The sequence below is a fragment of the Musca autumnalis genome, unplaced genomic scaffold, assembly GCF_047663935.1.
Source record: "Musca autumnalis isolate F117 unplaced genomic scaffold, ASM4766393v1 scaffold_3, whole genome shotgun sequence".
NCBI classification, from domain to species: domain Eukaryota; kingdom Metazoa; phylum Arthropoda; class Insecta; order Diptera; family Muscidae; genus Musca; species Musca autumnalis.
In genome coordinates this window covers 161,670,188-161,695,075 of record NW_027411866.1, presented here as the reverse complement: position 1 = coordinate 161,695,075, position 24,888 = coordinate 161,670,188, and the positions used below count along the sequence as shown (strand labels likewise).

At 34.3% G+C, this 24,888-nt stretch overlaps 1 non-coding gene across 1 annotated transcript; it reads left to right on the top strand.

Moving 5' to 3' along the window:
• Nucleotides 1-22,948: 22,948 nt before the first annotated feature.
• On the top strand, nucleotides 22,949-23,021 carry TRNAK-CUU (transfer RNA lysine (anticodon CUU)). The gene has a single exon. It is a non-coding gene; the product is annotated as a tRNA-Lys (tRNA).
• Nucleotides 23,022-24,888: the final 1,867 nt, after the last annotated feature.

The following is a 24,888-nucleotide window of genomic DNA, read 5'->3' as shown; positions in this document are numbered from 1 at the left end:
AAAATCTTATTCTCTTCTTTAAGTAGATTTTCAATAGACTCTTTTTCAGAATCATTAAGAAGAATTGCCTCATTAGACCATCTTTTGCTTTTTCATAGGAGGAAATAAGTCTGAGGACCTGTCTATATCTACTTCTTGAGATAGCGAATCCGCAAATAATTTGTTGGTATATGCTGGAGAATAGTTATTATTTTCAGAATTTAGAGACTCAAACTGTCTGAAAAATTCTTTTACATCATCTCTATACTTCTTCTGCGGATCTTCAATCATAATATTGTTTATTGGGGCAGCTTCTTGCATTTTGAAAAGGAAATATTTGTCAGGTTGATCTTTAAAATACCATGCTCTTTGTGCAAGATCAAGGACTATACCACATTCTTCGAGGAAATCTATACCAAGAAGAGTTCTATTTCCCCTTGCTTTCGGCAGGCATATGAATTTAATACGTTTAAACCTTTTTCTATTATTATGCTCGCTGTTGTTGAAAACACGACTTCGTTGCGGACGATTCCATCAGCTAGAACAATTTGTGATAAGACTTTTCCAAATGGCATTCCAATGGCCTTAAATTTATCAAACAAAATTTGTCCTGCAACACTTGTTCTTGCCGCTGTGTCAAGGTATGCTTCTCCATTCATAGCTTGTATATTGACATCTATAACTTGAACATTTCGTCCTGCAATACCTGTACTTAGGGCATTAAAATCCAATTTTTCTGTACTAGTGCCGGGTTTAACTTTATTACAGAAAGGACAGTTAGATCGGTAGTAACCAGCAGCACCGCATCCATAGCAATTGAGCTTTGTTTCTGGAGCTTTTACATTAGAATGCTTATCGGCTTCCATTTTCTTATAACAATTTTCTACAGTGTGGTTCTTTTTGCGACAATATGAACATTTCACCTGCCTTTTACTGGGATTTTCAGTATCAGATTTTTGATCTATTTTCTCCTGCCTGTTTTCGTTAACCAACATTTCAACTTCCCTGGCTTTAGCCAACAATTCTTGAAAGGATGAAAGGCAACTTGTCAGACAACTGGGCAAACAAAGATCTTTTACGGCATACAAATGCATCTGTAGTTTCAAAAATTTTCTGTTTGTCTTGATAAATCTCGCTATATATGCGCCAATCTGGCTTTGGAGGAGCAAACGCTTTTCTCAAAAGATCAATAGCCTCTTGGAACGTTTTAGCTTCATCTTGTACACCCTGCCACCATGTGGAAGCGTAACCCTCGAGAAGTAATGGAAGGCTATTAAGTGCATGGACATCAGCAATATTCTCCGATTCTTTATATACCAATTTGGTCGCAATAAAATCTTCAATTTTGGTCGAATTTCTGTCTCCACTGAAACGAGATGTGCATGTGCTAAAAGTACTATTCCTTGGTCTTTCCCTGACTGCTAATCCACCCAGAAGATTTCTAAACATTTCTTCACTAACATTGAAAAATACCGGGGAGTTTGCGGGAGTTCGAGCTTCATTCAACAAAGGGGCATTATTAGCATTTATACCACTTCTATTTGGATCTGTATTTTGTTGAGGAACATGGTTCTGATTAACACCAGACACGCCTGGTAATTCACCATCCACCTGGTTCATGGAACCTTGACGAATCGGTGGTGTGTTTCTTGGACTTCGTCTCATATCCCACAATTTTTAAAATCACAGAGACTTGGTAACCCTTTTTCACGGAGTTGGAGCAACTTCTCTCAGCAATTAGGCAGAATTACAACAACCAAATGATACCTCACCAATGTACCAACCACAACAACAACAAACCCTTTGCAGTACCAGAATTACGTTTGCAGACGCTAAAACGCAATATGTATATTATGGATTCTGCAACCAAGATTTGTATTAAACATCCAATTGATGATACTTGGTAATTTTCCAAAATTTTTATGTATTATTTTTCGTTGGGCGCCACTTGTAGGGTTCGTGGTGAGACCACTAATCCTAATATTTGGGGGTTTTGTCATTTATTATAATTTATTTAAATATTATTGCACAGGTGAATATAACGAAACAGACGTTTCCGTCCAATAACGTATTTATCCACTTTGTGTAAGTATGTATTTATTATTGAGGGTCGAAACAGACAATTATGTCCAATTTCGTCCACACAATATTATTTTATATTTTTTTAATAAAAGACGGGGTTGTTCTTGGTTTTGATACTTTATTTTCAAAAGCAATCACAAGAATGACAAAATTCTGATTATGCGTCGCCTTATATAGAGAACAAAATAGAGATCATAACACATGATTCCAAACAAAATTGAGAGTGATTGAGTTAAACGAAATAATCACAAAAACAAATGTCACAAGTAAAAATAGTCAAGCATACAAGTTACTCAAAATAAGGCAAACAATAAAGTAGAGCTTTAAAATAAAGAGAAATCGATAATACACGCATTACAATTAATCTCAAAAATAACGTTATGCGAGAGCACACGTGATAATAACCTGTCACTCAAATGTAATTATTAAACTCATTCATTACAAACATAATTCTCATTGATTCTCTTGAGTTATTGATTGAAAGTAATAAAACAAAATACAAACACTCAAAAGAAAAAGTTAGTTGGAGTAAAATATAAAATGATTTGATCTCATTTAAAGACAATAATCGTAACATAAATAAATCATTATATAAATGAATATTAATAAAATAGCAGTCCGCTACACATCGAATTTGTATCATTGGAATGATATGAATCTATATAATAACGAAGTTACAATCTGTTGAAATTTCAAAAATATGCAAAAATCCGATGTCTAATAATAACTATATCGAAATGTGATCCGATGTTCACAATTTTTTAGGATACGTTATTTAGCCACATGGTAAAAGTATTTCATCGAATGGACCATAAATATGGGTTTTAAATTTAAATGTATTTGTGTAATAGGTCCAATACATATCTATTACACCAATTATCGAAGAATTGTAAAAACCAAGTAAATTTAATTGTCAACCAATATTCCGGCTGGTTACTGTGACACGACGCATTTAGTGTACAAATATTGACAAATTTAAATTCTAAGGAACGGAACAAACAAAACGTACAATCCTTTGACGAGACTCGAAAATCAATATAAAATATTTTACATATTTTTATGAAAAAATTGGTCGCACGATGCAAATTGTCACACGGTGGGGTGAGATCCCAAAAAAACGGAGATTAATTCAGGGAAGCATTTGGGTGGTATAATGTTAATATTTGTTTATGTCACCCTCCCATCTCTGAATTTTCAAAACTTGAACTACAGTGGGCAAACAGAAATCATAGAATTTTATCTACTATTTACGATCAACCACCAATTCAATGGTCAGTGATCACTTCGACACTTTTTGTTCGCTCTCTTCTTCAACCTACTTCAACCAATAAACACGTTAGACCAAACAACCGTCAGTGTTATATTATTACTCCGTCACGGTAAGTACTAGTTGACTTAAGAAAACGAAGATTACAGCCAATCGACTAAAAATAATCAGCGTTCGTTTTAAAAGCCGAGAAAAGTTTATACCTTTGTTCCTCCTCGGAAGAAACCACTGTCACCCTAAAAGCTACCGAAATTCAAATTAATAATTCTTTTCACAAAGTAATACTTACAAATAATTTCTTCCTCAAGTTTTTACATTTAGTTTTGAGATCTATTTACCACCTTTATCGGAAGTAAAGAAGGATACACTTTAATTGCAATTATTAAAAAAGAGGTGAGTATATTATCTGTGGACGATTTGCCAGACTGTGCTTTCTTCGGGGAAATCGTCTCGGCTCATACTCGAAATCATATACCTAAAAGCTACCGAAATTCAAATTAATAATTCTTTTCACAAAGTTATACTTACAAATAATTTCTTCCTCAAGTTTTTACATTTAGTTTTGAGATCTATTTACCACCTTTATCGGAAGTAAAGAAGGATACACTTTAATTGCAATTATTAAAAAAGAGGTGAGTATATTATCTGTGGACGATTTGCCAGACTGTGTATTCTTCGGGGAAATCGTCTCGGCTCATACTCGAAATCTAATTTATTCCCCTGCACACAACATTTCATTGTCTTTCTTCTTACAGGTGTTATTTTTTGCAATAATGTTGCTTTTCCACTGGAATCGATATACGGCTTCACAGGACTTTTTAGTATCTACTTTGTTAATGGAAGATCCAACGTATGTTTTTGCGACATTTTTTCTGAAAGTGAACATAAATTTTGTAAACAAAATGCATACATGTCGCTCATTGACTCAAAAAGTGTCACATCGCAAAAAGTTTTTTTCGCGAAAAACGCGTTGTAAGTTGTCGATTGAAATTCAACAAAATATTCATTGCTAAATTTCTGTGCACTTTCAAGCATGATTTAATGTTTTATGGTCCCATCGATGAAAATTTCTACCAGTTCATTGTTGTGGCAAAAAAAAAAAACGAATACAGATCGGATTTTGATATAGCCCCGATAAGCCGATTTTGGGCCCTATATAATAACTATATCGAAATGTGATCCGATGTTCACACTTTTTTAGGATACGTTTTTTAGCCACAACAATGAACTGGTAAAAATATTTCATCGAATGGACCATAAATGTGGGTTTTAGAGAATTTTCGTGAAAGTGCATCTTTGGCCCCATACAAATTACTATGGAAACAAAGATCGCCTGGGTGGCACGGGTTAATCTTAACCAATCGTCGTTTCATATATAAGGTTTTTGAGAGCTATTTACCACTTTTATCTGAAGTAAAGGAGGATACGCTTTAATTGCAATTATTAAAAAAGAGGTGAGTATATTACCTGTGGACGATTTGCCGGACTGTGCATTCTTCGGGGAAATCGTCTCGGCTCATAGTCGAAATCTAATTTATCCCCCTGCACACAACATTTCATTGTCTTCCTTTTTACTGGATTTATTTTTTTGTAATAATGTTGCTTTTCCGCTGGAATCGATATACGCCTTCACAGGACTTTTTACAGTCTTCTGTGTTAATGGAAGATCCAACGTATGTTTTTGCGACATTTTACCATTTATTTTTGATAGCTATTTACCTTTTGTATCTGAACTAAAGGAAGATACACTTTAATTGCAATTATTAAAAAAGAGGTTAGTATATTACCTGTGGACGATATGCCGGACTGTGTATTCTTCGGGAAAATCGTGTCGGCTCATACTCGAAATGTAATTTATTTCATTGTCTTCCTTTTTACTGGATTTATTTTTTGTAATAATGTTGCTTTTCCGCTGGAATCGATATACGCCTTCATAGGACTTTTTAAAATCTTCTTTGTTAATGGAAGATCCAACGTATGTTTTTGCGACATTTTTTCTGAAAGTGAATATAAATTGTGTAAACAAAATGAATACATGTCGCTCATTGACTCAAAAAGTGTCACATTTCAAAAAGTTTTTCGCGAAAAACGCGTTGCAAGTTGTCGATTGAAATTCAACAAAATATTCAGTGCTACATTTCTGTGCACTTTCAAGCATGATTTAATGTTTTATGGTCCCATCGACGAAAATTTCTACCAGTTCATTGTTGTGGCAAAAAACAAAACGAATATAAAAATTGTGAAAAACAGATCGGATTTTGATATAGTCCCGATAAGCCGATTTTGGGCTCTATATAATAACTATATCGAAATGTGATCCGATGTTCACAATTTTTTAGGATACGTTTTTTAGCCACAACAATGAACTGGTAAAAATATTTCATCGAATGGACCATAAATGTGGGTTTCAGAGAATTTTCGTGAAAATGCATCTTTGGCCCCATACAAAGATCGCCTGGGTGGCACAGGTTAACTTAACTAATCGTCGTTACATATATAAGGTTTTTGGTTCAAATGGAAAACATTTAGGGGTAGGAGTTTCAATCAATTAAAATGTTTTTTTTTTTGTTTTGGTCGGTCTAACGAACGTTTTAAAAACCAAATAAGAGAGGGTTATAGTCGGACAGGGCCGACCATGTGGCACCCTACTCCACTACCTGTGGGCAGGGACGTAGCCAGAATCTCATTTCGGGGGGCCCACCGGACCAACATTTTGGAAGTTCATGTTAGCAAAAATTTGTTATTTAATAAAGATCTAAACATTGATTTAGACTTTTATTGCTGACGATGTATGACGACATTCACCAATTTTTTCTTGTTTTTAGAACACTTTGCAAAATCATAAATCGGTTTTAATATACATATGAATGTTAAATTCAATGATAGTCACATATATTTTTGAGCATATCATTTACATATCAAATTGGAGGCCGTCGTCAGTAAACTTCAGGAATAGGCTATAACCCACATCGAGATGATATAAGTACGATTCATTTCGGTAAGACCAACGTAGTTTAATGACCGAAACTTAAGAAAGAGAATGCAATCATAAAACCATAGGAATATCTTAAAATATTTAAAATAGTGTAATTTTTTTTTTGACTTCGACATATTTATTTATTTGTGCATATTGAAATCGGTTCAGATTTTTCTTGTAAATAAGACTAAAAAACATCAAGTAAGGGTTGTTATTGATCCATGCACTACGATAAGCGAAATATCGAAGAAGCTAGTAGACGTTTTGGGGCTTTGTACAACCACTCTTGGGGATGAAGTTATCTGTGGAATAACCATTGCCTCTCGACAATCCTCCAATACACTTTTAGAAACAACAATGCGTGTCAACAATCATATTTCTATGGATACCCCCAGCCGGAGTCTAGATCCTTCCATAGCGCTCAAATTCTCGAATATTGCGCTAGCTGATCCACAATTTTTCAAATCTTTACCTTTTGCTATTGTTTTGGGATCGGATTTGTATGGACGTGTTATTTTACCCGTAGTGCGATTCTGTAACTTTTTTAAATAACCAACCGACATTGGTAGTTAACGAAAATATTCGGTTGAGTTAACGAATGTGCTATTCTGTAACTTTATGTTACCGATTGTAGAAATCGTTAGCACTACCGACGAATATCGATGGAAAGACAAATTGTCAAATATTATATTTGAATATTTATTAATGTATTTTTTAATTAAACATATTATTTTTCGCAAATACAGGACGTAAAAAGCGTAAGGGAGACAAAAAGGTCTGCTTTTTGATGAAATGTGCTAAATAAGTACATATTTGCAAGTATCCCAACAATGCGTAACAATAGGGTGTACTTCTAGCGTGTGTATGTACTTCTAGGACTTAAGCCCTCAGTACGGCATTGAAGCCAATGGAAGCTTCCTAGACAGATAGTATTAAGGACATTGGTATAGGTCTTACATAGCAGTACCACACTCGGGTTCTTTTGATGCATTTGCTAACGTTTTTCCTCTTTAATAATTAAAACAAAGGTTAGCGCAGCCTTATTGAGACAAATCATCTGAAGGCATTCACATAAGTGTTAACTATGTAAGATAACATGGGGCAGCTTCGCCACTGTTGCGCTTTCGTCAGCGCCGATTTAATTGATACTACATAAAGATCGTCCAAGGGAATGTTACGAGTTAATCGAAGATCTACAACTTTCACATTTATGCAGTTTCTATAAAATCGGCGCTGGGGTAATCACAACTGTGACGAAGCTGCCCCCTGTTATCTTGCATAGTTAGCACTTATGTAAATGCCTTAAGAAGATTTTTTCAATAGGGTGGAATTTACCTTGTGTGCCCTCTTTATTATCTTCATATACATATGTTCATATAAATACACCGTTGTTAAAACAACTCATCAAAATACAGCAATAATGTACTGTCGTTAAGACTTAAAGACTACTTTTTTTGGTTGTTAACTTAACAATAATTTTCGGTAATTAACGACAAAATTTACCGACAAAAATCGTTAAAACTGGTTACAGAATAGCACATACCGAAAATTATCGTTTACTATCGACATTCGTCGTTAATTCTGTCGTTAATTAGTTACGGAATCGCAGTACTGTAGTGGGATTCTGTAACCTTTTTTCTACCGAACCGATATTGATAATTAACGAAAATTGTCGGCTGAATTACCGAAAGTGCTATTCTGTAACTCAATGTTATCGATACAAAAATGTTAGCGACGAATATCGGTAGAATGACGGAATTTAAAAGAAGATACACGTCATTTCAAAAATGAAAAGAGTATACGAAGTATATAAATTATTCTAACTTTTAAACGTTTCTTGTTTTTTACGAGAAATAGGGTAAATCACACCTTAATCGAAATAATGCTCATTCAAAGTTAACATAATTCAAATTTCTAATGAAATTATTTAAATCACTATTGTATATAAAATAAGTATGTTTCAAATTACATGTAGAAAAATTCAACTTTAGGACATGATTTATTTGAAATATAAGCCATGGAATTGACATTTAAAATCCAGTGGGTTTATTAAATATTAAAAATCTTAGTTAAAACTACGTTTACATACATATAACTATACTTTATTTTTTTAATTCCGGGGTATTTTAATTGTCAAATCCGGAAGATTTAAAATCCCAACATTTAATATGTATATTTTGAAAATTAATATTTAAATTGTGTATATTGATCTGTCATATCAGAATTACGTATTATCAGGGAATTGGACGACCATGGTGATATTCTTCTTTCTTTTAATGTTGATGCTAATCGAAACCACCAATACATTTTTATATGGGTAGCAACTGTTACGGAATATATCCTTTAAAATATTATGTTCGTTCTGAAAATAGATATTATTTTCTCAGAGATTTTTCCCGCAATTTCATACATTATTTTATAAAATGTATCCATTTCTAATTTTTCATAAGCTTCCTATTATTGAAAGGATCCTCCATATGCCGCAGAATTTTCTTTTTTATGCCTAAAGAAATGTATCTCAGCTTATGTTTTTATTTGCCATGAAATATATTCCAAAAACGTTTCTAAAAAAATGATTTTCATTGATTTTTTTGTTTAAAATATGAAAATTCTTTTATATCGGTAGACTTATCGACTCCTTTTTTTCGTCGGTAACTGACCGATGATTTTCGATAAGTACCGACATAAAAATCGGTAAAATTTGTATACAGAATAGCACATACCGACAAATATCGTTAACCATCGACATTTGTCGTTAATTCCATCGGTAAAGAGTTACAGAATCGCACTACTGCTCTTTTACCTAGCGATGGTAATTTCCCGGTGGCTATTAATACCATTTTCGGTTGGATGCTATCAGGATTAGGCCGGGGCGATTTGTATGGAAGGAAAAAAGTGTTATCGGGCGCCTGGAGTTTCTGATTCTTGGGATTGTACTGAGCAAAAAAGTCAACTAGACCATATGTCTACGGTGAAAATCGAGCCCCCGGATTTTGACTTGAAGTTATTTTTCAAGGATTTTTGGATATTTTGGCATATAAGAACCAAACCACTGAGATTTTTGATCCAACACAAAGACAACAATTGTAGCCAAGACAATAATAAATAACTCTCTAGTACATCGCAAAAGCATTAGAACGCTCCTTCAGGTAGTTATGGCCTCGAGAAGGTGCACATTTTTCGGAAAATATCGATAAATGACACTGTGCTAGAAAATGGGACTCAAAGTCAGTGGGTGGAAAATTCCTTTTGGAGATGAAAGCCCTTGGTGAGTGTACTAAGAACCCAAAAGGAAATATTCACCATAGGTCAAGTTTCCGAGATATCGCGTGATTAATGGTTTAATTTTGGCCCCTTAATTTGTGAGAAAATAGCTTCATATCTCTCTAAAGCGTTATTGTAGCTTCATTTTGACATTACATTTCTTCGGTCAAATCGAATGGTGAATCTTTTTGTAGAATATTTCATCCCTCTAACTCAATTCCTTTCATGTCCTTTTCGTCCTTTATTTTTTGAACCGTAGTAAAAGTAACACAAGACGAGATTTTACAGCATCCAAATATTCTACAAAAATGTTGTTCAGAAGATTTTAGGTACGGTTCTCATTGATGACTAATCGATATTTCCCCGTTTTCATGGTCCTTTTACAACTTTGTTGGTTCCGTAGCTAGAAAAAAACAGCTTTCTTAAACCGATTTTGATGTAAAATATCACTGGTTGAAAAATTCTTTTTGGCGATGAAAGTGCATGATAAAAAAAACAACATAACATAAATTCATCTCGCCATAACTCAGAAGTTTGACCTATCTGACCTATATTTTACATCAAAATCGGTTTAAGAAAGCTGTTTTTTTAATAATGATTTAATAATAATGTCAAAATGAAGCTACAATAACGCTTTAGAGAGATATGAAGCTATTTTCTCACAAATTAAGGGGCCAAAATTAAACCATTAATCACGCGATATCACGGAAACTTGACCTATGGTGAATATTTCCTTTTGGGTTCTTAGTACACTCACTAAGGGCTTTCATCTCCAAAAGGAATTTTCCACCCACTGACTTTGAGTCCCATTTTGTAGCACAGTGTCATTTGTCGATATTTTCCGAAAAATGTGCACCTTCTCGAGGTCATAACTACCTGAAGGAGCGTTCCAATGCTTTTGCGATGTACTAGAGAGTTATTTATTATTGTCTTGGCTACAATTGTTGTCTTCGTGTTGGATCGAAAATCTCAGTGGTTTGGTTCTTATATGCCAAAATATCCAAAAATCCTTGAAAGATAACTTCAAGTCAAAATCCGGGGGCTCGATTTTCACCGTAGACATATGGTCTAGTTAACTTTTTTGCTCAGTACAATCCCAAATCCATTGAAATAAATAGAAATTTCGCTGCTTTTCGGTTATGTGTGTGTAAGAAAGTAAGTCCGTAGTCACACGTACACATTTTTCGGTAAAATAAAATGTATTTTTTACATTTTTTTATAAAATAAAGGCAGGTGTTTATTCTTCTTTACATTTCTGTGAACTACTTTTGCATAATTTCAAGAAAATCATTGACATTTCCGCCATTTGCACCTCCAAATTAATGGCGATGACAACTTAACGATAATATCGATAGCAATCGATATTTTAAAACATTATATCGAAAATATCTAATGTTGGGAATATCGATGGTTTGCCAGCCCTATCAGGATGTTGTATTGGCTAATTATAACAAACTACATCTTCTTATATTTTACCTTTACAATATTATATGTATATATTTTTTGAATTTGGATTACTACAACATATTATACATATATGAATTATAATAACTATAAGTATTTAAGTTTAATTCGAATATCGATTTATTATCAACAAGTTGTAAGAACAATGTATCTTAATTTCCATGTTGCAATACTGCAATGGGGGGTGGTGATGTTTATGTCACCCTCCCATCTATGAATTTTCAAAACTTGAGCTACATAGGGCAAACAAAAATCATAGAATTTTATCTACTATTTACAATCAACCACCAATTCAATGGTCAGTGATCACTTCGACACTTTTTGTTCGCTCTCTTCTTCAACATACTTCAACCAATAAACACGTTAGACCAAACAACCATCAGTGTTATATTATTACTCCGTCACGGTAAGTACTAGTTGACTTAAGAAAACGAAGATTACAGCCAATCGACTAAAAATAATCAGCGTTCGTTTTAAAAGCCGAGAAAAGTTTATACCTTTGTTCCTCCTCGGAAGAAACCACTATCACCCTAAAAGCTACCGAAATTCAAATTACCAAATCTTTTCACAAAGTAATACTTACAAATAACTTCTTCGTCAAGTTTTTACATTTAGTTTTGAGATCTATTTACCACCCTTATCGGAAGTAAAGGAGGATACACTTTAATTGCAATTATTAAAAAAGAGATGAGTATATTATCTGTGGACGATTTGCCAGACTGTGTATTCTTCGGGGAAATCGTCTCGGCTCATACTCGAAATCTAATTTATTCCCCTGCACACAACATTTCATTGTCTTCCTTTTTACTGGATTTATTTATGGAAGATCTAACGTATGTTTTTGCGACATTTTTTCTGAAAGTGAACATAAATTGTGTAAACAAAATGCATACATGTCGCTCATTGACTCTAAAAGTGTCACATCTCAAAAAGCTTTTTCGCGAAAAACGCGTTGTAAGTTGTCGATTGAAATTCAACAAAATATTCAGTGCTAAATTTCGGTGCACTTTCAAGCATGATTTAATGTTTTATGGTCCCATCGATGAATATTGCTACCAGTTCATTGTTGTGGCAAGAAAAAAAAAACGAATACAAAAATTGTGAAAAACAGATCGGATTTTGATATAGCCCCGATAAGCCGATTTTGGGCCCTATATAATAACTATATCGAAATGTGATCCGATGTTCACACTTTTTTATGATACGTTTTTTAGCCACAACAATGAACTGGTAAAACTATTTCATCGAATGGACCATAAATGTGGGTTTTAAATTTAAATCTATTTGTGTAATAGGTCCAACACATATCTATTGAATCGAAGAATTGTAAAAACCAAGTAAATTTAATTGTCAACCAATATTCCGGCGGGTTTCTGTGACCTGACGCATTTAGTGTACAAATATTGACAAATTTAAATTGTAAGGAACGGAATAAAAGTACGTTCGAGTCCTTTGACGAGACTCGAAAATCAATATAAAATACTTTACATATTTTTATGAAAAATTGGTCGCACGATGCAAATTGTCACGCGGTGGGGTGAGATCCCAAAAAACAAACGGAGATTAATTCAGGGAAGCATTTGGGTGGTATAATGTTAATATTTGTTTATGTCACCCTCCCATCTCTGAATTTTCAAAACTTGAGCTACAGAGGGCAAACTAAAATCATAGAATTTTATCTACTATTTACGATCAACCACCAATTCAATGGTCAGTGATCACTTCGACACTTTTTGTTCGCTCTCTTCTTCAACATACTTCAACCAATAAACACGTTAGACCAAACAACCATCAGTGTTATATTATTACTCCGTCACGGTAAGTACTAGTTGACTTAAGAAAACGAAGATTACAGCCAATCGACTAAAAATAATCAGCCTTCGTTTTAAAAGCCGAGAAAAGTTTATACCTTTGTTCCTCCTCGGAAGAAACCACTATCACCCTAAAAGCTACCGAAATTCAAATTACCAGTTCTTTTCACAAAGTAATACTTACAAATAATTTCTTCGTCAAGTTTTTACATTTAGTTTTGAGATCTATTTACCACCTCTATCGGAATTAAAGGAGGATACACTTTAATTGCAATTATTAAAAAAGAGGTGAGTATATTATCTGTGGACGATTTGCCAGACTGTGCATTCTTCGGGGAAATCGTCTCAGCTCATACTCGAAATCTAATTTATTCCCTTGCACACAACATTTCATTGTCTTCCTTTGTAATAATGTTTCTTTTCCGCTGGAATCGATATACGCCTTCACAGGACTTTTTACTACCTTCTTTGTTAATGGAACATTTTTTCTGAAAGTGAACATAAATTGTGTAAACAAAATGCATAAATGTCGCTCATTGACTCAAAAAGTGTCACATCTCAAAAAGCTTTTTCGCGAAAAACGCGTTGTAAGTTGTCGATTGAAATTCAACAAAATATTCAGTGCTAAATTTCGGTGCACTTTCAAGCATGATTTAATGTTTTATGGTCCCATCGATGAATATTGCTACCAGTTCATTGTTGTGGCAAGAAAAAAAAAACGAATACAAAAATTGTGAAAAACAGATCGGATTTTGATATAGGCCCGATAAGCCGATTTTGGGCCCTATATAATAACTATATCGAAATGTGAACCGATGTTCACACTTTTTTATGATACGTTTTTTAGCCACAACAATGAACTGGTAAAACTATTTCATCGAATGGACCATAAATGTGGGTTTTAAATTTAAATCTATTTGTGTAATAGGTCCAATACATATCTATTACACCAGTTATCGAAGAATTGTAAAAACCAAGTAAATTTAATTGTCAACCGATATTCCGGCTGGTTTCTGTGACCTGACGCATTTAGTGTACAAATATTGACAAATTTAAATTCTAAGGAACGGAACAAACAAAACGCACTATCATTTGAGGAGACTCGAAAATCAATATAAAATATTTTACATATTTTTATGAAAAAATTGGTCGCACGATGCAAATTGTCACACGGTGGGGTGAGATACCAAAAAAACGGAGATTAATTCAGGGAATCATTTGGGTGGTCTAATCTTAATATTTGTTTAAGTCACCCTCCCATCTCTAAGTTTTCAAAACTTGAGCTAAAGAGGGCAAACAAAAATCATAGAATTTTATCTACTATTTACGATCAACCACCAATTTAATGGTCAGTGATCACTTCGACACTTTTTGTTCGTTCTCTTCTTCAACATACTTTAACCAATAAACACGTTAGACCAAACAACCATCAGTGTTATATTATTACTCCGTCACGGTAAGTACTAGTTGACTTAAGAAAACGAAGATTACAGCCAATCGACTAAAAATAATCAGCGTTCGTTTTAAAAGCCGAGAAAAGTTTATACCTTTGTTCCTCCTCGGAAGAAACCACTATCACCCTAAAAGCTAACGAAATTAAAATTAATAATTCTTTACACAAAGTAATACTTACAAATAATTTCTTCGTCAAGTTTTTATACCCTCAGCCTTTAGGCTAAGGAGGGTATATACACTTTGATACGATGAAAATGTGCCTCATCGAAATAATGGTTTTAGACCCCAAGTATGTTTGGACGAAATGTGTTTCAGACAATTTGGAGACGATCTAGCCATGTCCGTCCGTCTCTCTGTCAGTCCTGCTGCCTGGAGCGCACGATAACTCTCGAAAAAATGAACCGATTCGGTTAAATTTTTGGCTTTCGTAATATTTTGCCCAAACTTAGTTTAAGTTCGAAGATGGGCTATATCGGTCCACTCCTTCCGGTACCTCCCCCACAAAAGTTCGGAAAATTTGTGCGCACGATAACTCTTGAAGGGGGTAACCGATTTGGTTCATACTTTGCCCATCGTGAAATATGTACCAGACATAGATGAGGTTCCAATATGGACTCAATAGGTCTATTCCGTCGGGCACCTCCCACACAAAATTTCGGAAAAGTTCAGTTTAGGACCTGCTCTCGAATCGCTTTGATTTTTGTTTTAGCAACTTGTATTCACTGCCCTCTATACGACGGTACAAGTTTCATCAGGGGCATACTTCTTGAGAAAATGGCCTGAAAGTTTCACAAAACCCCTATGACACCGTGTGAGGTGGTTGGAGCGCAAGATAACTCTCCAACGGATCTGCTGATTGGGTCCAAAATTTGGCCTTTGTAATATTTTGTCCAAACATAGTTTAAGTTCGAACAAAAGCCATATCGGTCCACTCCTTCAGGTACCTCCCCCACAATATTTCAAAAATGTTTGGAAAAATTGTTCGTAACTTTTGAAGGGAGTGGCCGAAATGGTCCATACTTTACACATCTTAATATATCTACCAGATATAGATCAGGTTCAAATATGGACTATATTTGTCCACTTCATCCAGTACCTCCCAAACAAAATTTCGGATAAGTTCACTTTAAGACCTGCTATCGAATTACTTTTATTTTTGTTGAAGCAACTTGCATTCGCTGCCTCAATTATGATGCTAAAAGTTGTTTCAGGGGCAAAACCACACTTCTTAAGCAGACAGCCCGAAGGGAGTAAAACCCCCCTATGGCACCATATGTAGTGGCTGGAGATCGACTTCCATAATAGTCAATGTCGACCCATTCTTTTAAGTAATTCCCCCGCAAAGCTTATGATCTCTAATCTAATCAACATTTTTGTCGATTCGTACGTTCAAAATTTTTAAAATCCTCTAAATACATACGTTTTTTGGAAAAAAAAAATTTTTAATATACACAGGCTGAGGGTATATCTCTGTCGGCCAATCCGACTGATACTTTTTGTACTTGTTACATTTAGTTTTGAGATCTATTTACCACCTTTATCTGAAGTAAAGGAGGATACACTTTAATTGCAATTATTAAAAAAGAGGTGAGTATATTACCTGTGGACGATTTGCCAGACTGTGCATTCTTCGGGGAAATCGTCTCGGCTCATACTCGAAATCTAATTAATTCCCCTGCACACAACATTTCATTGTCTTTCTTCTAACAGGTTTTATTTTTTGCAATAATGTTGCTTTTCCGCTGGAATCGATATACGCATTCACAGGACTTTTTACTATCTTCTTTGTTAATGGAAGATCCAACGTATGTTTTTGCGACATTTTTTCTGAAAGTGAACATAAATTGTGTAAACAAATTGTGTAAAGTAAAGGAGGATACACTTTAATTGCAATTATTAAAAAAGAGGTGAGTATATTACCTGTGGACGATTTGCCGGACTGTGCATTCTTCGGGGAAATCGTCTCGGCTCATACTCGAAATCTAATTTATCCCCCTGCACACATTTCATTGTCTTCCTTTTTACTGGATTTATTTTTTGTAATAATGTTTCTTTTCCGTTGGAATCGATATACGCCTTCACAGGACTTTTTACTACCTTCTTGGTTAATGGAAGATCCAACGTACGTTTTTGCGACATTTTTTCTGAAAGTGAACATAAATTGTGTAAACAAAACGCATACATGTCGCTCATTGACACAAAAAGTGTCACATCGCAAAAAGTTTTTCGCGAAAAAACGCGTTGTAAGTTGTCGATTGAAATTCAACAAAATATTCAGTGCTAAATTTCTGTGCACTTTCAAGCATGATTTAATACCACCCTAAAAGAAACCACTATCACCCTAAAAGCTTCCGAAATTCAAATTACCAATTATTTTTGGAATGTTTACACCTCAATGAATAAAACAGGATTGGAGAGGTATTTTCGAAGCCCTCATAAATGGGTACCATAAATATATGAAGTGTTTTTACGGTTTTGTCTACATTTCTTATTTGATTATGCAAAATTCTTCTAATATTTTCAATTATTGCTTAATAGTACGGTTACACTAGAGTTTTTTACCGGGTTAACCCACTTCGAGAGGACTTATTTGACGTTTGCGCTATGGAATTGACATTTGCAATCCTAACCCACTGGGTTAATCCGGTTAAGTGTAGCCGGGGTATAAGCTAATATTTGGCAATGAATTATAAAGTTAGACCAATCTTATAATGTAGCTGCCATATAAGGGTATTTAGTATATTTTTCTGCAAATTAGGATTTATAATTTTCGTGTGAAAATTTTTCAATAAAGGTCAATGTTTTCGCATAGCCCCTATGTGAAGCTACAGTAAAATTTTGGATTTTTGAACATTTTAGCTATATATTAAAACTAAAGTTGCTTAAATTGTAAATCGTGCATTTTGAAGGTATTAAAATTATTTTTACGAAACGTCGTCCGCATATAGAATATATGCTTTGAAATAACTTCCATACACAGGAGCAGTCAAATTTAACATATTTTGAAGATCTTACTCATTCCTCTAGGAGAATTTTTACAAATTTTGGAATAGATATCGTAAAATTATGGTTAAACAGTTTATTATACTAGTACGCTAATAAGTATACAGTAAAATATATTTCTTAGTGTGTGAAAAGTATATTCAGTGGTTCTATGTACATAAAAAGGAGTACTTTCTGAAAAGAAATTACCGTAAATTTCCATGAACAATATCACCCTGACGATCGATAATAGCCTGTCGTACGTAGAGTAAAAACAAATAACACAACGCTAAAAACAAATATGTACCATATAAAAATAACAATCATGGCTCCAATAACTAGTACAAAATTTATTATGTTTACTAGCAAGTGCCCGTTACTTCGTTAGTGGAGAATTCACGCCAATATAAAGGAGGATAATAAATTAATAAATTTAAATGCAGAGTATAGTTTCACCCGTTCCTATTTACAAATTCTTTATCTAGTAAAGTACGACAGTTTAAGGTTTTACCACATATTCTTTTTAAAAATCATACCTGTGGTTTTCAAATAGATCTACATAAATCGATTAATCAATTTGTATTAATTTTGCTTTATTAATGCCGCGTAGAAGTAGCTACAAGCTATCAACGGCAAAATTTTGTTTTCAAAAAATGTGGGCCGTAGTATTTTTAAAACTATATTTTCAACGACTGTTGTTAAAGCTACGTAATCCTTTAACATTTGGTGGATAGAATATACGGAATCGGGAGAATATATGGGAGCTATATCCAAATCTCAACTGATTCTCGTCAAAAGCAATAGCTATAGTCCTTTGGTCAAAATTGCGACCATCATAAATTTTAACCCGGATAGGATAATAAATGCGACAAAAGTGCATTAACGGATGGACGGGAACGTATAAATGGACTCAGAATGTGATGCTATGTAGATCATCGAAAGGAACCATTGACCTATTTCGTTTCCTTTTGCATGTTACATACAAATGCACAAATTGATAATACCCCTTAACACAGTGTGGTGTAGGGTATAACAAAAAATTCTAAAATCGACAAACTTTATCATAAGAAGATTTATGTCCAGTTTCATTAATACGATACATATACAAATTCGTTCAAACTACTACCAAACTTTTTTTTTTTTTTGAAAAATATATAAAAATTTATGAGTCATGTTTGTTTTCAGCCAAACAAATATTTTCTGCAACAACAGGAGTTTGGTTGCTAGTAATTCGAACGGACTTGATTTCGAATCATTTTAGAGAAACAGGTCATTAATTAATTATTTTGTCTTAAAATATTCAGCGTTAATCGAAATCGACTATACTATAATCATTCAATAACCATTATTCAAAAACGCAGATTTTTTTCACTGAATAGTAAATGTATTGAAAATTGCAATTTTTCTGCAGAGCAAAATATGTGTTATATACATATGTAATGGATACTTTACACGATATGTTTTTACACATGTGTTGAAACTTTGCATATACATTTTGTATGTACATACTTAGGGTTGGTCGAATTTTGTCATTCTTTTTCACATGAACATTGAGGATGTCCGAAGAAAGCATTCTGCGAAAAATGTATACATTTGACTGTTTTAGTTATCTAAATGTTATACAAATTTTATTTGTATAACATTTATCGTATCGGGACTTTCAGAAAAAGTTGGTCTTAATATAACGTATACCTACTTTGGGCATCAATTACATGGGATTTAAAAAAATACAATTCGAAATGTCATATTTTATTGATATTTGTGCCACTGATCTTAATTAAGTCTCTCATATTAGTGGGCTGTCTTATTCCCGACTTCTGTCTTCAGATGAACCCATAAATTTTCAATGGGGTTAATATTTGGACTTTAGTGTCGATGTCTTCGTTATAGTTGTATAACAACCAAGTACTACGTAAATAAGATTTACGTCTGTCTAGACTGTCTTGTCTTGGTAGAGTTTATATTATAATTTATAATTTTCAGTGTCCAAAAACCCAATTTTGAAGTTGTCGATTAAATAATTTTTCAATGTTTCCTCCGAAATCCGTTGACAGAACAACTGAATTAAAAATACAATTGTAATCAGATTTTGTTCAAACAAAAACTGTATGTGGTTAGTTTTTGACGAAATCTACATCCTCAGATAATTGTATAAATGAAAATATTGAATTTTTTTTAAATTGCTTTCGAAAAACGTTGAGTATTTTTGTTTGGGTCGGTTAACAACATATAACATGATGCGGTGCTCTTGAGCCAACATTAAATGAAAGGAGCTTACACCTGGGAATAAAAAAATCGCCTAAGCGCTTTTTAAATAAATCACAGTTAAAGTTCACATTTTTTGGGGGTTTTTAGGTTTTCACGCCTTATCAAAATGGAATAAAGAAATTGTTGTAGCATCGAAAATTCTCTACAAAATTGTCCTTTATGATATTTTTGTAGGTGTTACCATTTTTAAGATATAGATGTTCCGATTAGGACAATTCATTGACTGTATCGTCTCCATATGAAACAATGTCATGACTGCAATTTCCCTACTTTAACATATATATCGCAAAAATGGTACAACCTAGGAAAAAATTACGAAATTTTCACAGCTATAAGATTTTTAGTCCCATTTTGAGAATACATGCCGTTTTCAAGCAAACTCGCGAAAACCTAACAAAAAACCTAAAACTGTGACCTTGCCTTCTCTTAAAAATGGTAAAACCTAGGAACAAATCGTATGAGTAATCCTTTGTCTATACGATTCATTTTTTAACATCGAGTTCGTTCACAGAACAGCTCAATTAAAAACACAATTTTAAAAACATCTTGTTCTAACAAAAACTGTATGGGGTCAGTTTTTGACGGAATCGACATCCTCAGATGTAAAAGAAAATCTTGCAATTTTTCTCAAAAATCGACTTCGAAAAATGTTGAGTATTTTGGTTTGAGTCTGTTGACAGCACTCAACATGAGTAATCCTTTGTCTATACACTTCATTTGTCTATGCCCTTACCATAACTTACAGTTCTCCGAACTTTACAGTATGTATTGCATTTTTATTTTCCAGGGATGTGAGAGGGTTGCGCCATATTTTGTGGGTTCTGTCGTAATATCATCAGAAAATATAACGTCATCAAAGTACTTTAAAGGGCTTGAAATCTTCTTTGTAGCAAATCTGATTCGTTCCTTTATATTTTGCGGGGAGAGAACTTTTTCCTATCCCTTCGTGATGAATACTTGTTATGTAATACTTTTCAGCCTTTTTCATGTAACACATATGCTCCAAAATCGTTTTCAATTACAGAGCCAATCTTTTGTCTCTGGTTTGGGACCTATTATTGATTTCATTAATTATTTAGCCATTTCTTCAAATGACAGATTTTGAAATTGAAAATTGAATAGTTATGACTGTACATCTCCATATACGATAATATTCTTAATTGCAAATAAATCGTGGTCATATGCACCATTTTATTGCACTTTCATTGATTTGCAAACATTTAGTTATTACCCAAAAGTCAGGTCCATACAGTTTTTAGCTGTTGTTATTTCTGGCCGATTTCTGAATTTATTCCCCTAATGTTGTCTTCAACAGCAACTCATTTTTCAACAAACCCAACATTATTTATAGTACGTTTATATATAACCGGATTTAACAAACCCACTGGGTTTTAAATGTCAATTCCATTACATATACATCAAACAAATCCTGATAATGAAGGTTAACCCCCCAAAAAGCTCTAGTATAAACAGCATATTATTGAAAGAATTTTTGTTTTAATTTTAAATTGAAAATCAAAACTTTTACAAATGCATCGTTTGTAATCATTTTTTCTAACTGGACTTTAACATGTGAAAACAAAATCAGAATCGGTTTGTCTTTGTCTTTCTATTATTTAGTGGTTTACGATAAAATAAGTGCGCCTAGAAGTAAACTACAAAATTTGAAATTATGTGTGATCGTTTACGGTATCAAGAAGTTATAGCATTGTTAATTTGACACATGTCTTGCAGAGGGCCAACTAAGTGAATAAGTACGTAATAGTAATGGAAAATAAGGATTTTTGTTGTTGTTATTTTTTGTGGTTCCAGGACGAATTTTCTAAAACCCGGCCTTATCTCGCACATTTGCATCAACAGTGACCCACTGGTAAAATTTCAAGCTCCTAGCTTAAGGCCGTTTTGGCTGGGCGTTGATGATGAGTCAGTCAGTCAATCACTTATCACCAAGCTCATTTATATATATAGATAGATATTTCCACAATTTCTTCAATAAAAAAATAACGGCAATAGCGGCACGAGTTTTGTGTTGGTTTCGAAAGACAACACTCAGGACTAAAATACAAAACTATCATTATCGCGTTACCACGCGCTACTTTTTAATACTCTACATACTTTTCGAAAATAGTGAAAATATGGATACATTTAAATTAGTTTTGAATATGTTTCTAAACTACTTTTGCTATAATTATATTTAAAATTCAGATAACTACCATTTTATAATCACCACTTTTGATGCACAGAAAAAAGATATTACACTTTAAGGACAAGACAATTTAATTTTTTTATTTATGTTTACCTGTTTTTTTATGTTATTTTGTAATTGTTAAAAATTCTTCAACTTTAACAACGTGTAACTGTAAAAGTAAACAACATATGTTCTTGACATTTCGGTTAGAGACGTGCAATTTTATACCCTATAACCATGTAACGACAATTATACAAAAAACTTAATTTAATATTTTTTAATTATCTCCGTGTTTTGAGATTTCACCCCTCTGTGCGTCATTAGCATGGCGTGGAACCGATCTGGTGCATCAGGAGACGCGATTTTCGCGCGTTGCACGACTTGCTGGAAATTGCAGAGAACACAGAGAATCTTCCACCACTGACCACACCAGCTCGAGAGCAGCAAAGCAGGAACCGACGGAGCAACCCCCGTCGCCAACGCAGTTGCCGCCTAGCCCCAGCTGCGTTGATTTGTTGGAGGAGGTCCCAATGTAATATGTTTTCCTGGGGCGTTATGTCCTTCTTATCAGTAATGTTTGTAACTTATTCAACAATACATTCACAACCACCTTTTAAAAGGTTGGTCTCCAAGCACCTTAAAAATTCAACCTCTCGAGTGTGAAAGACGCTCTTAGGTACATCTTCTGGCGTGGGTGTTCTTATAAATCTTCTATTGAGAGCCGGCGGCATTGGTTGCACCGGCATAACCCTATGAGCAGAATTTGATCTCTTAGCTGCCGATTTGATCGGCATCAATCTTTGTGTCGACTGAGACCCCGCGTGCAGCTGTGAGCTTTTGGTGGAGACGCGGATTTTGCTGTTTAATTAGAATTTAATAAATATTTGCAATTTTTTCATTGATAGTGTGCGAAGCTGCGCCGAAACAAGAAAGCTAAACAATTTGTCTCAAAAGGAAGGATATTCGGTCAGCAAATATAAGTAGGTGGTGGAGTCCTACAAACGATCATCCAGGTCTGTAGATTGCCCTTAACAAAAAGGATAGTCTACCATTTTGCGAAAAAAGGCGCGTTGTCTTTTTAAAAAATAGATGCACGTTTGCATTGGCCTTTCGAGAAGGATGGGTGGCCGTGTCCCAACCGAGGTTCTAAAGTGAACGAAAAATCGCTAGATTTGTCTTTTTGAGTGGCGTTGCCGGTATGCTGGCGTTTAGCCCGGCTAGCTCAGTCGGTAGAGCATGAGACTCTTAATCTCAGGGTCGTGGGTTCGGGCCCCACGTTGGGCGCCATTTTGTCCCAACCGAGGTTCTAAAGTGAACGAAAAATCGCTAGATTTGTCTTTTTATATGTTAGCCTTAAGTCTTTTTATCTTTTAGCCTTAAGTCTTTTTATTGTATTTTAACTCATATTTTTAGGCTTCAAATTTTCTTCAAATAACTTTGTATTTGGTATTTTGTTTTGTGATTTTAGCTTCACACCAGGTTAAATCAATCCATATTTTCGTATCCATTTATAAATAAAGTTCATTATATTCAAAAAACGGTATTGTTGTTATTCGCTGGTCGGTTGGAGCCACGCATCCAATCTTCTTCACAGGTAAATTCAAAAAGGGCAGATCTTCCTGTCTTTTTTTGTAAGGAAGATCTAATCATGTCAACTCATATTTTCCTTTCTCTCTTTGTTTTCTTTTACTTCCCCCTTAAGTCAGTATTATTGACTGTTTTACAAACAGCTGTTTTGTTAGATGATCAATGTTATCAATCATGTATTCTTCTTCTTATTTAGGATAAGTTAACCCTTAAGAGGCGCACCCCACAGCCGATACTAAGAAGACCTGAAAGAATTTTATTCAAAAAGAAGGATATTCGGTCAACAACAAGAAGCAGTTGTGATGATCAATAAACTATGGCAGAAGTCTGTAGATTATCCCTAAGGTAAGGTATAGTCTATAGAATAAATATCCGAGTTTTCATTGGTTCTTCGGGAAGGATACGTCCACAAACCAAGATCGCTGGAAGGCTGAAGAATCTGCCTCAAAAGGAGGATATTCGGTCAGCAAAAGGAAGCAGTGATGGAGATCTACATACTATCACCCAAGTCTGTAGATTATTATATACATAGATCGCCGTTTACATTGGTTCCTCGAGCAGGATAGATGTCCGATGTCTTTATATTATATCGACTACCTTTTACGTTGGTTCCTAAAGCAGGATACGTGGCCGAAACCAAGGTAGATTGTCTTTAAGGAAAATTATAGTCGATCATGCTAAGAAATAGGTGTTGTCTTTATATAATATAGATCCCAGTTACCCGATATCAAGAAGGTAGATTGTTCTTAATGAAAATTATTGTCTATCAGGATGCGAAAGACGTGCTGTTTTTATATAATATAGATACCCGTTTACATTGGTCCTTCGAGCAAGATATGCGGCTGAAACCAAGAAGGTAGATTGATCTTAAGGGAATTGCGCCGTTTACAATGGTCCTTTGAACACGATAGATGGCCGAAACCCAGAGATAGGTTGTTCTTAAGAAAAAATATAGTCTATCACGAAGACGTGTTGTCTTTATAGAACAAGGATCGCATTGTTCCTTCGAGCAGGATAGGCGGCCGAAACCAAGAAGGTAGATTGTTCTTTAGGAAAATTGCGTGTCCTTATATATTATATGGATTCACGTTTAGAATGTGGTCATTCGATCTTGATAGGTGGCCGAAAGCAAGAAGGTAGGTAGCCCTTAGGGAAATTTATAGTCTATCATGATGCGAAGAAATACGTGTTGTATTTATAGAATATAGATCCCAGTTTGCATAGAAAGGTGACGTATTTACTTGAATAGAGAGAATCTTCTATCAGCAAGAAGAAGCAGATTGAGACGGTAGCAAATATCTAAGACGAAATAGATTCTGCAGCGTACCCCGAAGAAACGAAAATTAACACAAAGAATTGTTCATTTGTTTACTGAGAACATTGAATTACGGAAACAGTAAGTGCGACTGTCTATATGAATACGTAAGCAAACATCACCTAACGAAGATTTTAAATTATACAAAATCCGATATGAATGAATTTCATGGTGAGACACACCAGAATTCTTGCCTTTTTATTTATATTTTCCAGTTGTTTGGCAATGACGGCAAACATTGTTATGACA